General features: G+C 43.0%; 1 long non-coding RNA gene across 1 annotated transcript; it reads right to left on the bottom strand.

Annotated features, from left to right (window-relative positions):
* Window positions 1-4,397: 4,397 nt before the first annotated feature.
* On the bottom strand, window positions 4,398-12,326 carry LOC120102257 (uncharacterized). Its single transcript, XR_005503526.2, has 2 exons — window positions 9,096-12,326; window positions 4,398-6,866 (listed from the first exon to the last, which is right to left on the bottom strand). It is a non-coding gene; the product is annotated as an uncharacterized LOC120102257 (long non-coding RNA).
* Window positions 12,327-13,284: the final 958 nt, after the last annotated feature.

The raw sequence follows: 13,284 nt of genomic DNA, 5'->3' as shown, positions 1-13,284 counted from the left end.
TCACGAGGTTTGGCTTCTGAACCACAAAACCAGCCTAGGTAGGTCATCTTTTGCCATCGCAACACGCTAAGTGCCAGATTAAATCCCCGATTCAGAGTGATTGACGGCAAGGGTGTTTGAAGGATGGCTTGATTCGGCTTGGGTTGGCATCTGAGCCTTCCATTAGCTCTAGCAAGTCACAGATCCAAGTAGAAAATTGAGGTAGGAATACTATGCCCTCCCATATAGAGACACCTCAAGGCATACAGCAAGAAAGAGCTTCAACGGAATCAGAGAAAGAACTGGAAGAGCTTGAAGGGGCTCGAGACCCCATATGTACAACAATGCCAAGTAACCAGAGCTTCCAGGGACTAAGCCACTACCTAAAGACTATACATGGACTGGCCCTGGACTCTGACCTCATAGGTAGCAATGAATATCCTAGTAAGAGCACCAGTGGAAGGGGAAGCCCTGGGTCCTGCTAAGACTGAACCCCCAGTGAACTAGATTGTTGCGGGGAGGGTGGCAATGGGGGGAGGATGGGGAGGGGAACACCCACAAGGAAGGGGAGGGGGGAGGGGGATGTTTGCCCGGAAACCGGGAAAGGGAATAACACTTGAAATGTATATAAGAAATACTCAAGTTAATAAAAAAAAAAAAGAAAGAAAGAGCTTCAACACAATGGGCAATGGGATTGTAAAAGCTCACCGTTTAGCCTAGGATGAAAATCCAAAGCTTACGTATCGCTGCCTGCTCAGCCCCTAGTGATGCCCCTTCAGCCACAGCACAATGTGCTAGAGTGGAATCACATTGAGACAGTTTGCACTGTCAGGAAGCCTGAGTAAGGAGAAGACCCAGTGTTGTTGTTTCTAGAACAATTCACTGTGGCAAGAAAGAACTCACTCCTTCAGACAGGCACGTACCCCTTCTGAGAGAGATGCTCCAAATGACCTAATTTCCTTTCTCTACCCTCCCAGTCACAGACCCATCACCTCTTACCTGGTCACACTGGAACCAGACTTCTGGACCCTTGAAACCGTAGTCAAACAACAGCACTCACACTGCAGAGAGGGGAACACTCGGGACGAGCAACATAACCAACCCATTACCAACTACCACTTCCCAGGCAGCCTCTAACTGAGCAGAGTAATCTAACTTCGGCTCTCTCCTTGGCTTCTTAAGGAAATTGTGAGTAAAACGTATGTATTCAGTCCCATAGTTTACTTAATAAGGTGAATAGTCAGAGGAGGCATATAAACTTTGAGGTGGAAAATATTTTAAATACAAATGATCATTTGAAATATCAAGTTAAAGTGTGCTTTCCTACATCAGTGAGTAGCCAAGAAATCTAAACAATAAAGGTGGATAAACCAGGGGCCTCAGGGAAGAATCAGTTTGTTTGTTTGCTCAAAACCAAAACAAAGAAAAAGAGTATTTCCAATGTTATCCTTCTGTCTTAGTGTCTCCTAAATAAATTTGGACACTAAATTCAGGTAGGAGCATGGATATTATCTACAAAATCTTTTGAAAGACTTTGAAATGACTAGGGAAGAGAATGCATTGCAAATAACAAATTAGTGTGATTCTGAAATACAGCGGCCTTACACCCTGGGACTTTGCAATAAAGAGTTGGTCTGATCTTCCAATGACCATCAAGTCCCCCTCATGTAGGAATCGAGATTGTTACTGAAACACTCATCTTCGGAATCCCATGCCCCAAGCAGAAGTTGATGACTCCCAACAGTCACATTCCACCGCAGCTTTATCTGCCCTTGGTGTGCTGCAATGGACATGCTCACCCGCAGGGGCATCAGGAAAAATTAGATGACACGATGTTAATGAAGGATTAAAGATTTATGAAGGTCTCCGGAAATTCTCCAAACCCAAGAGCTCCAGGTGTTCAAGTGCTGGGATTAAAGGCATATACCACCACTACCCAGTATTTTACAAAAATATTTGTAAAAGTAAAATAAATTTAAAAAAAAAACAAACAGAAACTCAAGTTGCTGTAGCTAATATGAGGTCTGCAATCCGACTGCCAAGTGCAGTATCAGGTACAACTCTTCCTGCTGACAGTGGAAGAGACCCAGTTTGCCACGCAAAGGTCTCACTGAAAACTACCAGAAAGGGGCCAGGGAGGTGGTAGGAGCCATATTGCTTTTGTAGAGCAAGCAGGTTTGGTTCCCAGCACCCACTTCAGAAACTCACAACTGCCTGTAATTCCGGCTTCAGGAAACCCAAAACCTTCTCCCATGAGCACTTGCACGCCCATGTGCACACGCCCATTCACAGACACACATGTGCAAACAACTAAAAATCAAATAAACCCTTTTTTAAAAAATCTTTTCAAAGTGGGACCGAGGACATGGCTTGCTGCTCTTCCAGAGGTCCTGAGTTTAGTTTCTAGCTGTCACATCAGGTGACTTACCACCATCTAAACTCTAGATCAAGGGACTCTGTCACCTTCTTCTGACCTCCACAAGTGCCCACTCACATGCATGCATTCATATAGTCACAAACATGTACATATAAATAAAAATAAAATCTTTTTATATCCTATAACATATATATAGTATATATATAACATACTATAGTGTTATATATTACATGTTAATTAAATAAATATATATCCTATATATGTGACCTTTTTTTAAATGACTAAGAGAAAGAAAAATCCACAGAAGCCTGGGCATGGTGGTGCATGCCTGTGATCCAAGCTACTTAGAGGCTGAGGCAAGAAGATCACAGATTCAAGACTGTGCTATACCTTGAGACCTGAGGGGGAGAGGAGAGGAAACATAAAGACAGAGGGAGTGTCGTGGTAAGAGCCATGGGTTGGAAAAGGCTGTTGTGCAATTTCTTCTAGACATGACGGGGCCATTGCACTCGAGAACTCACAGAAGCTCTAGCTGCCAGCACGGAAGATCAAGCCAGCCGAATTTCCAGCAGAGAGAGGGGAGGGGCTCGTGATTAGAGGAGGGGAGGGGCGAAGAGGAGGGAGGAAAGAGCAATTGACTGGAAACGGAACAGAACAAACGGGGAGAGAAACCCCAGGAAGATTCTCAAGATTGAGTTGGTCCAGGAGCCCGACCGACATTATCAGGTTCAGATCCTTCCTGTTTCTCTTCTCCATCATCGTCATTCTCACTGTCTACCTGCATCTCCAGGCAATGATGCCTCCCTTGCAGAGCGACTCAACTTCCCTAAACCGCCTGCTCCTGATTGGTCAGACCTTGGTCACTGTGCTGCCTCTGGAGAAAAAAAGGAGCCCCCACCCAAGCCCAAATGGTTCTCCTACAGAAACTCGGAAAAATACATGAAATAATAAAATCAAACAAATTCCAGGCATTCCAATCCAAAAATATATGTAATGTGTGGTCAAAACTGTAAATGATGCCTTCTGATAATTAAGGCAAAATTCGTGTTGGTACAGCTGAGCACTTGCCTGGCTTGTGTAGGGTACTGGGTTCACTCGATACAGACAGACAGACAGACAGACAGACAGACAGACAGACAGACAGACAGAGGAAGGAAAGAAGAAAGGAAGAAGAAGGAAAGAGAGAGAGAGAAAGAGAGAGAAAGAAAAAGAAAGAAAGAAAGAAAGGAAGAAAGAAAGGGAAAGAGAGAAAGAGAAGAAGAAAGAAAGAGGAAGGAAAGAAGAAAGGAAGGAAGAAGGAAGGAAGGAAGGAAGGAAAGAAAGAAGAAATAGCCCAAAAACGTGGGTCTCCAATATTAGAGAGCTGGATCCTAGACACGCACTGCCGTGATACCAAACCTCTGTTTGGGAATGAGGGGGCCGATCGCAGGGCCTTGGCAGAAGCCAATGTTCTGAGAAACATTCTGTCCCAGTGATCCTCCTGACTCTGTATCCTCCTCAGTGCTGGAATTATGGGGATGAACCACCATACCTGGCTTTTTACTGGGGTACCATGCTTACCAACTGAGCCATCGCCCCAGCCCAAATCCTATTTTATTTGTACATAATTAATCCATAGTTCATCCAACCTAAAAATGTCCATAATCTACCATATATACTCACAAAATAAGGACATATGCTTCTGGAGTGTGGGGGGTGGGGGTGTACGCATTCACTATTGTTCTTCCTTTATGAGGAAACTGAACCCCAGAGAAATTAACTTACCAAAGGTCACAAAGTTGGCAAACATACTAGATTGAGGATTTGAACACAGATAATCTTTCAGAGTCTTGCAGGGATGGGAGGTCTCTCACCATGTTGTGCAAGCTTGTCTCCAACTCTCGAATCTTTTTTTTTTTTTTTTTTTTGGTTCTTTTTTTTCCAGAGCTGGGGACCGAACCCAGGGCCTTGCGCTTCCTAGGCAAGCGCTCTATCACTGAGCTAAATCCCCAACCCCCTAACTCTTGAATCTTAAGAGACTGGAACTGCAGACACACATAGCTGGACCCACATGCCATTTGCTTTATATGTTTGCTATTCAAAGCAAAGATGACAAAGAAAGAAGGTAAAATAACAGAGGAAATAGCCACTAAGTCTATCACTTGCCTGTAGATAGCTGCCGTGAGGCAGCTGCTGCTGCAAACTTGACCCCTCGTCAAAGGAGCTCCTTTACACAGTGGACGGCAGAGACCCAACAGTCTGGGGTACAAGCAACTGTGGAGTGTTCGACCCTGAATCACACCCCCTCCCCACCAAGGCTCAGGGAATATCACAGAAGAGTGGGCAGAGGTAAAGCCCCTACGTGGGGAGACCCTGCTGCAAAAGAATATCTTCTGGGCATGGCGGGGCCATTGCACTCAGGACTCCCAGCCCTTCGGTTGCCAGCACAGACCTGCACAGGATCAGGTTCATCAGCACTAGAGCATGGAAAGAAATGGGACTCATGGGCCCTGTCCATAGCTGTAGGGCTATTGGAGCTGATGGCGCTGGAGTAGGAAGAGTCACTTTGCTTCAGGAGTTGGCCTGGTAGATTTCCCAAGTGGAAGGCACCTACACTCACGCCCATATTGGAAACAATAATTAGACCCAGTGGGATGAGAAGAGGAGGGGGAGTTGGAAGGGAGGTGTGTGAGGAGAGCCTGGAAGAGCTAGAGGGTAGTCATATGATCTAAATACACTGTATTCAAATAAGAAGTTACTAAAGCGTAAGTAAAAGTTACAAATAATTTTAAAGAACACTTAAATGGCAACTTATTGTATTTAATCATCTAGCACCCATATGAAGTAGGTGCTGCCATTACTGCCGTTCCAAACAAAGAAAATAAAGCTGAAAAACATAAAAGAATTGCCCAGAGTCACATGGGAGGTGCATAGTGGAGATGGGCTTCAACCCCGGCTGTCTGGCACTTGTATTTAGTTATAACAGTCTCCTGACTATCTAACCTGTGGGGTAAGTATGGTGCTGCTGTAATTACTAAGAAACCATGTGTCTATTTATCCTGATTTCATTCAGAGGATACGAGCCACTAACGTTATGGTCTGTTAAAGATGGTGACATATAGCCTCAGAAGCTAAAGAAACACCGGAAAGCGACAATGCAGTAGACTCAGTCTAGTCACTGTGACAGCAAACTGCGAGCAAATTTGGGAAGCTAATTAACATTTCCTCTGGGGTTTCCAAACTCTTTTTCAAACCTCTTTCTCTCATCTTGAAGATTCCCCTCAGTGCTATTGGAAAGGAACATATCCTCTTCAAATTATTATGACTCGATTAAGAACTCAAAATGGGTTAATATAGAACTATCAGTGTGAACTCCTCGGAATGCTAATGATGCCAGTAGAAAGTTCAAAAGCATGATGCTTCCGTGAAATATGAATTTCTAACATTTTAATGTGTACCCAAGGACAAAAACTCTTTGCCACCCAGAGCCAACTGTGGAGAAACTGGAACTTTGGGAGAACTTTTGGTTTAAAACATTAAAATGTATGGAGAACATCCTAAAAGCAGACAAGTTAATATTAATAAATGCTGAAAATAGGGGTTGGGGATTTAGCTCAGTGGTAAAGCACTTGCCTAGCAAGCGCAAGGCCCTGGGTTCAGTCCCTGGCTCCGAAAAAAAAAGAAAAAAAAATGCTGAAAATAGAGTTTACTTCATGGGCTTTTTTTGTTGACAGAAACCAAAGATGCGAAGGTGCAAATAACTCCTAGGAGGGCAAGTTCAACCTACAACTGAAAGGGACACCAACAGATAGCAGACACAGACCAAAGGATCCTCATATGCTATTATTCCTCATAGCCTCCTTAGGTAGCCATGACCTAACTATTTGATTAATGAAGGAAAATGCTTTTTGAAAAATAGTTTGGGGTAAGAAAGAAAAATACCTCATTTGGCTCCACACATTTTCATTTCGTTCCGTTGGGCTGCCCCTCTGCAACAGAGAAAGAGGATGCCTATCCTAGGGCCACAAACTCACTGTGGCCATGGGAACTATGAAAGGCTACAGAGAAAAGAAGACAGTCAGCCCCAAAACTATGCCTATGATTAACACACAGCATCACAGCCCTGAAACAAGGGTCCTTCTAAATGGCCATTGGCTACCCTAGGCAGTCAATCTCAGTGTTTCCTGTGTTAATTTTCAGATATGAAATATTCCACTTTTTTGATCTCCAGCTGATGGCATTATTTGGGGAGCTTCTGGACATGTTAGGAGGTAGGGCCACACTAGAGGAAGCAGGTCAATGCCAATATGACTTTGAAGATTAGATATCTAGTCACCAATCTTTCATCCTCAACTTTGTATCCAGTAGGAGATGAAGAACATCTTCTGCCACATGCTCAGTGCTGCCATGATGCTCTGTCAGAGTACATGGGGTCACATGACCAGAGACTGGACCTCCTAAAACCATGAGCCAAAAACACCTTTCTTCCATGAGGTTGTTTGTGCCAGGCACTCCATCATAACACCTACAGCTAGGGAGAAGAGAGCAATTAGTTCTTATGTCCATTTACTTTCTCCTTTTTTATACAACATCTCATCCCAGGAAATGGCTACCACCCACAGTGAATGCATCTACCCACATCAGTTAACTTAATCAACATCATCCTGCATAGTCATAACCAAAGAGAGCTCCCCCCCAGATGATTTAGCCAGGTTGGCAATTGAGATTGTCCATCACATTAAACCAAAGAACCATGAAAATCTGCCTTAGGTGACATCTCATTACAAGGTCCCCAAGAGGCTGGGAGTTTCGTTTTGTATTTCAAAATATTATCATTGGGTGGGGTTGGGGATTTAGCTCAGTGGTACAGCGCTTGCCTAGGAAGCGCGAGGCCCTGGGTTCGGTCCCCAGCTCCCAAAAAAAGAACCAAAAAAAAAAAATATTATCATTGGAATAGGAGTGTAAACTCCATAGTAGAACACTTGCCTAACATGAGTGAGACCCTGAATTCAATCTTCAGCATATCAATAATGATAATGAAAAGGAGGAGGGAGAGGAGGTAGAAGAGGAGGAGGGGAGGAGGAGGAGGAGGAAGAGAGGGAGGAGGAGGAAGAGGAGGGAGTGTTGTTCAAGGTACACACTGAGAAGGAAATAAACATTGATTTTTGCAGGTCAGTCCTGCTTCTGCCTTCGTGGTTTTAGCACACTTAGAGGAGGGAGCAGCCTTCTCCAGGATGGTTTTCAGTGTTCCAGCTCTTTTTATTTGGGGGTAACAAGGGCTATATAAACCTTGGGTAGTGGGTAGGGGTTTTCCAGGTGTGTGTACATCACTGGCTGGGGCTGAGGTGCTAGGAATGCTCCATTTGCAAGAAGAGGAACTCTAGATGCTTGTTGGACATGTCCTTCTAGGGAGAGGGGTGCTTATGTCTGTAATCTGGCCAACAGACTGCCTAACTGCCTTAGCAGTGGTGGAGGTGGGGTCACAGGGCTATGTGCCCAGGAGCATGCAGACCCAGTCCTGTGGGTATCAAGATGAGATTCTCGGGGTTCAGACAACATCTCGACCTCGCTCTTGCTCCAGGCCTGTTCTTCCCCAACTGTTGCACCTGCCCCACTGATTCCAAACTTCTTAATGTTTGCATTTAAAGAAACGGACACAGAGCACGGATGGCACTTGAGCTTTCACAGAGAGGAAGGGCTGTTTATAACCTCACTCCTCTTACGGCCCTGGTGGCAGGAACGCTTTTCACATGATTTTATATGGAGAATTCCAAAAGCACTAGTATAAAGGTGATGAACCGCCACATCCATTTGCAGCTAACACCAGTAAGCCAAGTCATCAGGAGATTAGAAAAAAATCCAGCAAAACTTAGTTCAAACAGAGTAGAAAAAAAGACAAGAAGGATGAATGAAAACACGAAACAGAAAGCAAACATATTATAAAGATTATATTGTTGCTGGGCAGCCGCCAGCAAGGACTGCTCAAATATAGGTTTAAGCCAATGGAAAATCTTTATTAACCATCCAGCAACTACACTCAGGGTTCAGGATCCAGTGTGGAGCCCTAAGCCTGTCTCAGGGTGATAGGACACATATCCTGAGTTGACATAACTCAATGAACAAGAACAGTTAGCCAGAAGGGAAACTACAGAAGCCCAAAAGCAAGGCTAGTACATTTAGAGACTTTCCCAGAAATATAGATTTTGATGGGTTAGGTCTTTGTTTTTGCTTTGGTCGGTGGTGTTGTCTACATGCAAGTTTTACAACCTAAATGGTACTTTTTTTGTGGAATCAGTTGTGCTAAGGTCTGGGGGCCTATTAACGTCTGAGGGCCTGTTACAATATCAGCCTGGAGTTGGTCCTTCAAATATTGATAACCCTTAACATACTGTGCAAGCAGACACTAAATTTTTGGTAATACCAACAAATTTCTAGAAAATATATATTGCCAAAATTGACATAATAATGAAGAAATTTCTAAAAAAGCATTATCTTAAATGGGCAGTGAGAATTACCAAAGCAGTTAGAATAATGATGATCTTAAAGAATTTTTAACTTAATGCCTTTTATACAAAAAAATTAACTACAAATAAATTCAAACACCAGTGAATTCTACCAAATATCTTTAGAAGTAATAATGCTAATTTTACAATTCCTCCAGGAAACAGCAGAAACCAGGCTTTTGCCTGTTAGTATAACTTTGACACTAAAATCTAGTGACTATACTTAAAGAAAGCAAAATTATACACCAATCACATACCTCAGTGTAGATGCAAAATCCCCAGACTAAATATTCACAGGCTAAGTAGAGAAAAAACATAAAATAATTTTGTTTCACAACCAAGTTAAGTATACTTCAAAATTAAATGGTAAACCATCTGTATAATACAGAAAGGGGGTTTTAATTATATAGTCACTTCAGTTGATACATGGAAGTGTGTAATAATAACACTTACTAAAACAATGTTGATGTGTAGATGAAGATGAGACCTTATAGACGTCCTGTGAGCAGAAACAGCCAGGAGTTACAGAGGGGAGATGAGGTCATTACAGTAGTATTGGCATCTAACAAAGGGAAGGTGAAAACGCCACCACGAAGCAAGTGCCTGGAGAGAATCTATAGTATGTCAATCATCCTAGGAGTCTTGTTAGGAGAAATGACTAAAGACCAGCAATAAGAAACATGGTCCTACAATCTGAAGTAGCTAGAGGGACCTAGGAGCTGGTAAAGTGCTTGCTGTACAAGCATAAAGACCTGAGTTTCAGTTCACAGAATCCACATAAAAATCCAGGTACACGCTTGTAATCCCAGCTCTGGGAAGACAGGGACCATTAGATCCCTGGAAGCTCACTGGCCAGACAGTTTACTTGAACCAGTAAGCTCAAGGTTCAGTGAGAGACTTTCTCAAAACTAAGGTGGAGATGACCAAGGAGGACACCAACTTCAGCCTCTCAGCTCCACAGGTATACACACAATGTGAGGCTACACGCGCGCACGCGCGCGCGCGCACACACACACACACACACACACACACACACACACACACAAGGAGCTAGAGCAGGATACATTTTCAGTCAGACTACCTTCAAAAGCATTTTCTTATTTGTATATTCCTTCAATTAATCTGTAAGTTCTGATTAGATTTTTACTTTGGCTCAAGCAAATGTACACAATCTACATCCTTCCAGAAGCAAGCTAGAGCGCAGGATATCAACAATTATTGCCCAGAGTGAGCAATAGGGAAATCGCAGAGCCAAGTTTCTAACCCAGATTCTTTAGGTGTTTACTGTTTGACCCATAGCCTTTATTGTACTACTGGCTCTCTGCTAAGCTTGAATATGGCTTGTTCCCTCCAAACTCACACTGAAATGCATACTAGGTTTGGCACTCTGGAGAAGTGGTAGGAAGGAACGCTAAGGGGTGACTGAATCATTAAGAGGGATTTGCAATTCTCCCAGAACTGGATCAGCCACAGGGAGGGTATTTAAATATGAAGTGGGGGTGCCTCTGTGCTTTGCCCTTCCCACAAGTGATCACTCATTCTTCTGCTTTTCCTCTATGTTGTATGGCAGAACAAGACCCTCTCCTAATACTGGATATTCCAACCTCAATAACACTGAGCAGAATAAACCTCTTACTCTTACAAATTGCACAGTCTCAGGCTTTCTGTTACAGCAAGAGAACATAGGCTAAGGTATGAGAGAAACAAGACAGAGACAGAGAACAGTTTAAGATCATCAGAAGGAGGTGGCGGAGTCTTCCCAGAGGAAATGTTTCTTTGTCGTTCATCTGAGAGAACTGGGAGATTAGCCGGAAAGAAGACACTGGAGTGAGTGTCTTAGAATGACCTGTGGAGTACAATGCTAGGCTGCGTAGTGCAAAAGCAGCTTGTGCAGAGTCCTGCAGCGGGGAGACTTCCGAGTGAGCAGTGGGAAGCTGTTAGCAAAAGTTGAGGGAATGTCTTAGTTCAGGGTCCTATTGTTGTGGAAAGACACCATGACTACCACAACTCTTACAAAGGACAATGTTTACTTGGGGCTGTCTTACAGTCTCAGAGGTTTATCAGCATGACAGGAAGCATGGTGGTGTGCAAAGCAGACCTGGTGCTGAGATGGCCTCTCTAAGCCTCCATGTAGGGACACCCCTGACACCTCAGCAGTCTTCCTTAGTCTTGAAGGGAGATTCTAAAACCAGAATTACATGGCCAAAGCTGCCAAATTCTGCTGCTTGCTAGGGCTGGAACATGTCCCCCTTGCTCAAGGACATCTTCACCAGCTTTCTGCTTTCAGTGGTTTCCTTTAGTGCCTAAACTTGGCTGTCCTGAAACTGCATCTGTAGACCAGGGTAGCCTCAAACTCAGAGATCCAACCACCTCTGCCCAGAGTGCTAGGATTAAAGGTATTTTTCACCACATCCAACCCTAAGCTTTTCTTCAATTCCTTTTCACAAGTTGGAAGCTTAGCTGCATGGGGTCTTGCCCTGAGGTCACCACTCCCTTTATTCCATCTAACATCAGGCTTTTCTTTAATCTATTTATCTCCTTGAATACAGAATTTAGTTCCATTCTACTTCCTGGTGTCCCTCTTCTCCTTGAACTGTACATTTTCTATTCTTCTTTGCTCAGCTTGCTCCTTTTCCATTATAGATCTTCATAAGAACGAACACTAATAACCACCCGACAGAGTCAATACTAGGCTACTTTGAAATTTCCTCCGCCAAAGCTATTAATCTATAACTCTTCAATTTAGCTTCAGGCAGACTTTACAGACAAGGGCAGAAAGCAGCTATATTGTCTGGCAAAATATCACAAGAATGGTCTCTAAGCTACATATTAGTATTCTCCTCTGAATCTTCTAGAGCCAGGCCCACACAGTTTAACTCACCCTTGGCACTATTGTCCTCCATGTTCCTGCTAGGATAGCCTGTTAAGCCCCATGTAAAGTGTTCAACTGCTTTTCTAACCCCAAGTCTCAAAATATTCCTCCAGATAAAAGCATGGTTAGGCCTATCACAGCAATACCCCAGTCCCTGGAACCAACTTTTATCTTAATTCGGGTTTCTATTGCTGTAAAAAGACACCATGACCATAACAACTCTTTTTAAAGAAAGTATTTAATTGGGGTTTGTTTACAGTTTCAGAAGTTAGTCCACTATCATCATGTCAGGAGCATGGTACATTTCAAATAGACATGGTGCTAGAGAAGTAGCTAAGAGTCTACACCCTAATATGTGGACAGAAAAAGTCAGAAAGCTCGTGCACATGAGAGAGAGAGAGAGAGAGAGAGAGAGAGAGAGAGAGAGAGAGAGAGAGAGAGACAGAGACAGAGACAGAGAGAGAGAGAGAGAGACAGAGAGAGAAAGACTAAGACTAAGCCTGGCATGCACTTTTGAAACATTAAAGCCCACCCCCAGTGACACACTTCCTCCAACAAGACCATACCTCCTAATCTTAAGGTAGACAGCACCTAAGGAATGACCTAAGGTTGACATCTGACCCCTACATGGATACACACACACACACACACACACACACACACACACACACACACACACACCACCACCACCACCACCACCACCACCACCACCATATGATTACTACTTGTAATCTGAAATATGCATACCAGGTATTGCCTCACAAAGCTTAACAAATCTGATAATATGTTAGATACACTGTTTGATACATCAATGTTAGATACATTGGTGGTAGGATATAATGAATGCAATTCGAGAAGACGACTTGAAAGTCCGTGAGCACAGTGATGACATTTCAGGTGCCTCACCTGAAGAGAAGCTTATGAATGTGCTAAAAAGCAGCTTGCGGGAGAATGTTCATTGGATGTTTCTGATAATGAAAAAAAAAATAGAGAAAAACATTCCCTTGGTGCAAAATGTTAAATAACCATAATATATTCATATAGTGGAATACTCTACATAAATTAAAATAGATTAATTATATATGTATATGTTAAGATGTATGACTCTCAAAAACACAATCTCAAGTGATTAAAACAAGAGGCAGAAGATGTATACAGAAAATTCCCAACTGTGTACTTTTTGAATGAGAGGCCTGGCTGTTTGTATCCTATTTGAGAAACACAGAGATGTCCAAAAGGACAAACGCACATTCAGGAACAGTGCACCACAACCATCATCATGATCACCATCTTTGAGAAGACAGAGGGTGAGGGAGAAAGTAGGAGGAATGAGCTTCACCTTTTCCGTATTCATATCTACACAGCAAAATCTAAATTTTAAAGAAGAAAAAGTAGAGGAAGCATTCATTTGATGAGCTATAAAAAGAAAACCTCTCATTTTAAAACCAGTTTACTGAGCTGCCATTTACATACCACGAAATTCAGCCTTTTTACATATACAGTTTGATAAGTGTTAGCAAACAAGTACAGTTGTGTAACCACTAGCATAATTGAAAAGCACTTCTACTGCCCAG

The sequence above is a fragment of the Rattus norvegicus genome, chromosome 4 (genome assembly GCF_036323735.1).
Source record: "Rattus norvegicus strain BN/NHsdMcwi chromosome 4, GRCr8, whole genome shotgun sequence".
Taxonomy (NCBI): Eukaryota; Metazoa; Chordata; class Mammalia; order Rodentia; family Muridae; genus Rattus; species Rattus norvegicus.
Note: the sequence above shows the minus strand (reverse complement) of the source record. Positions and strands in the feature narration are given on the sequence as shown.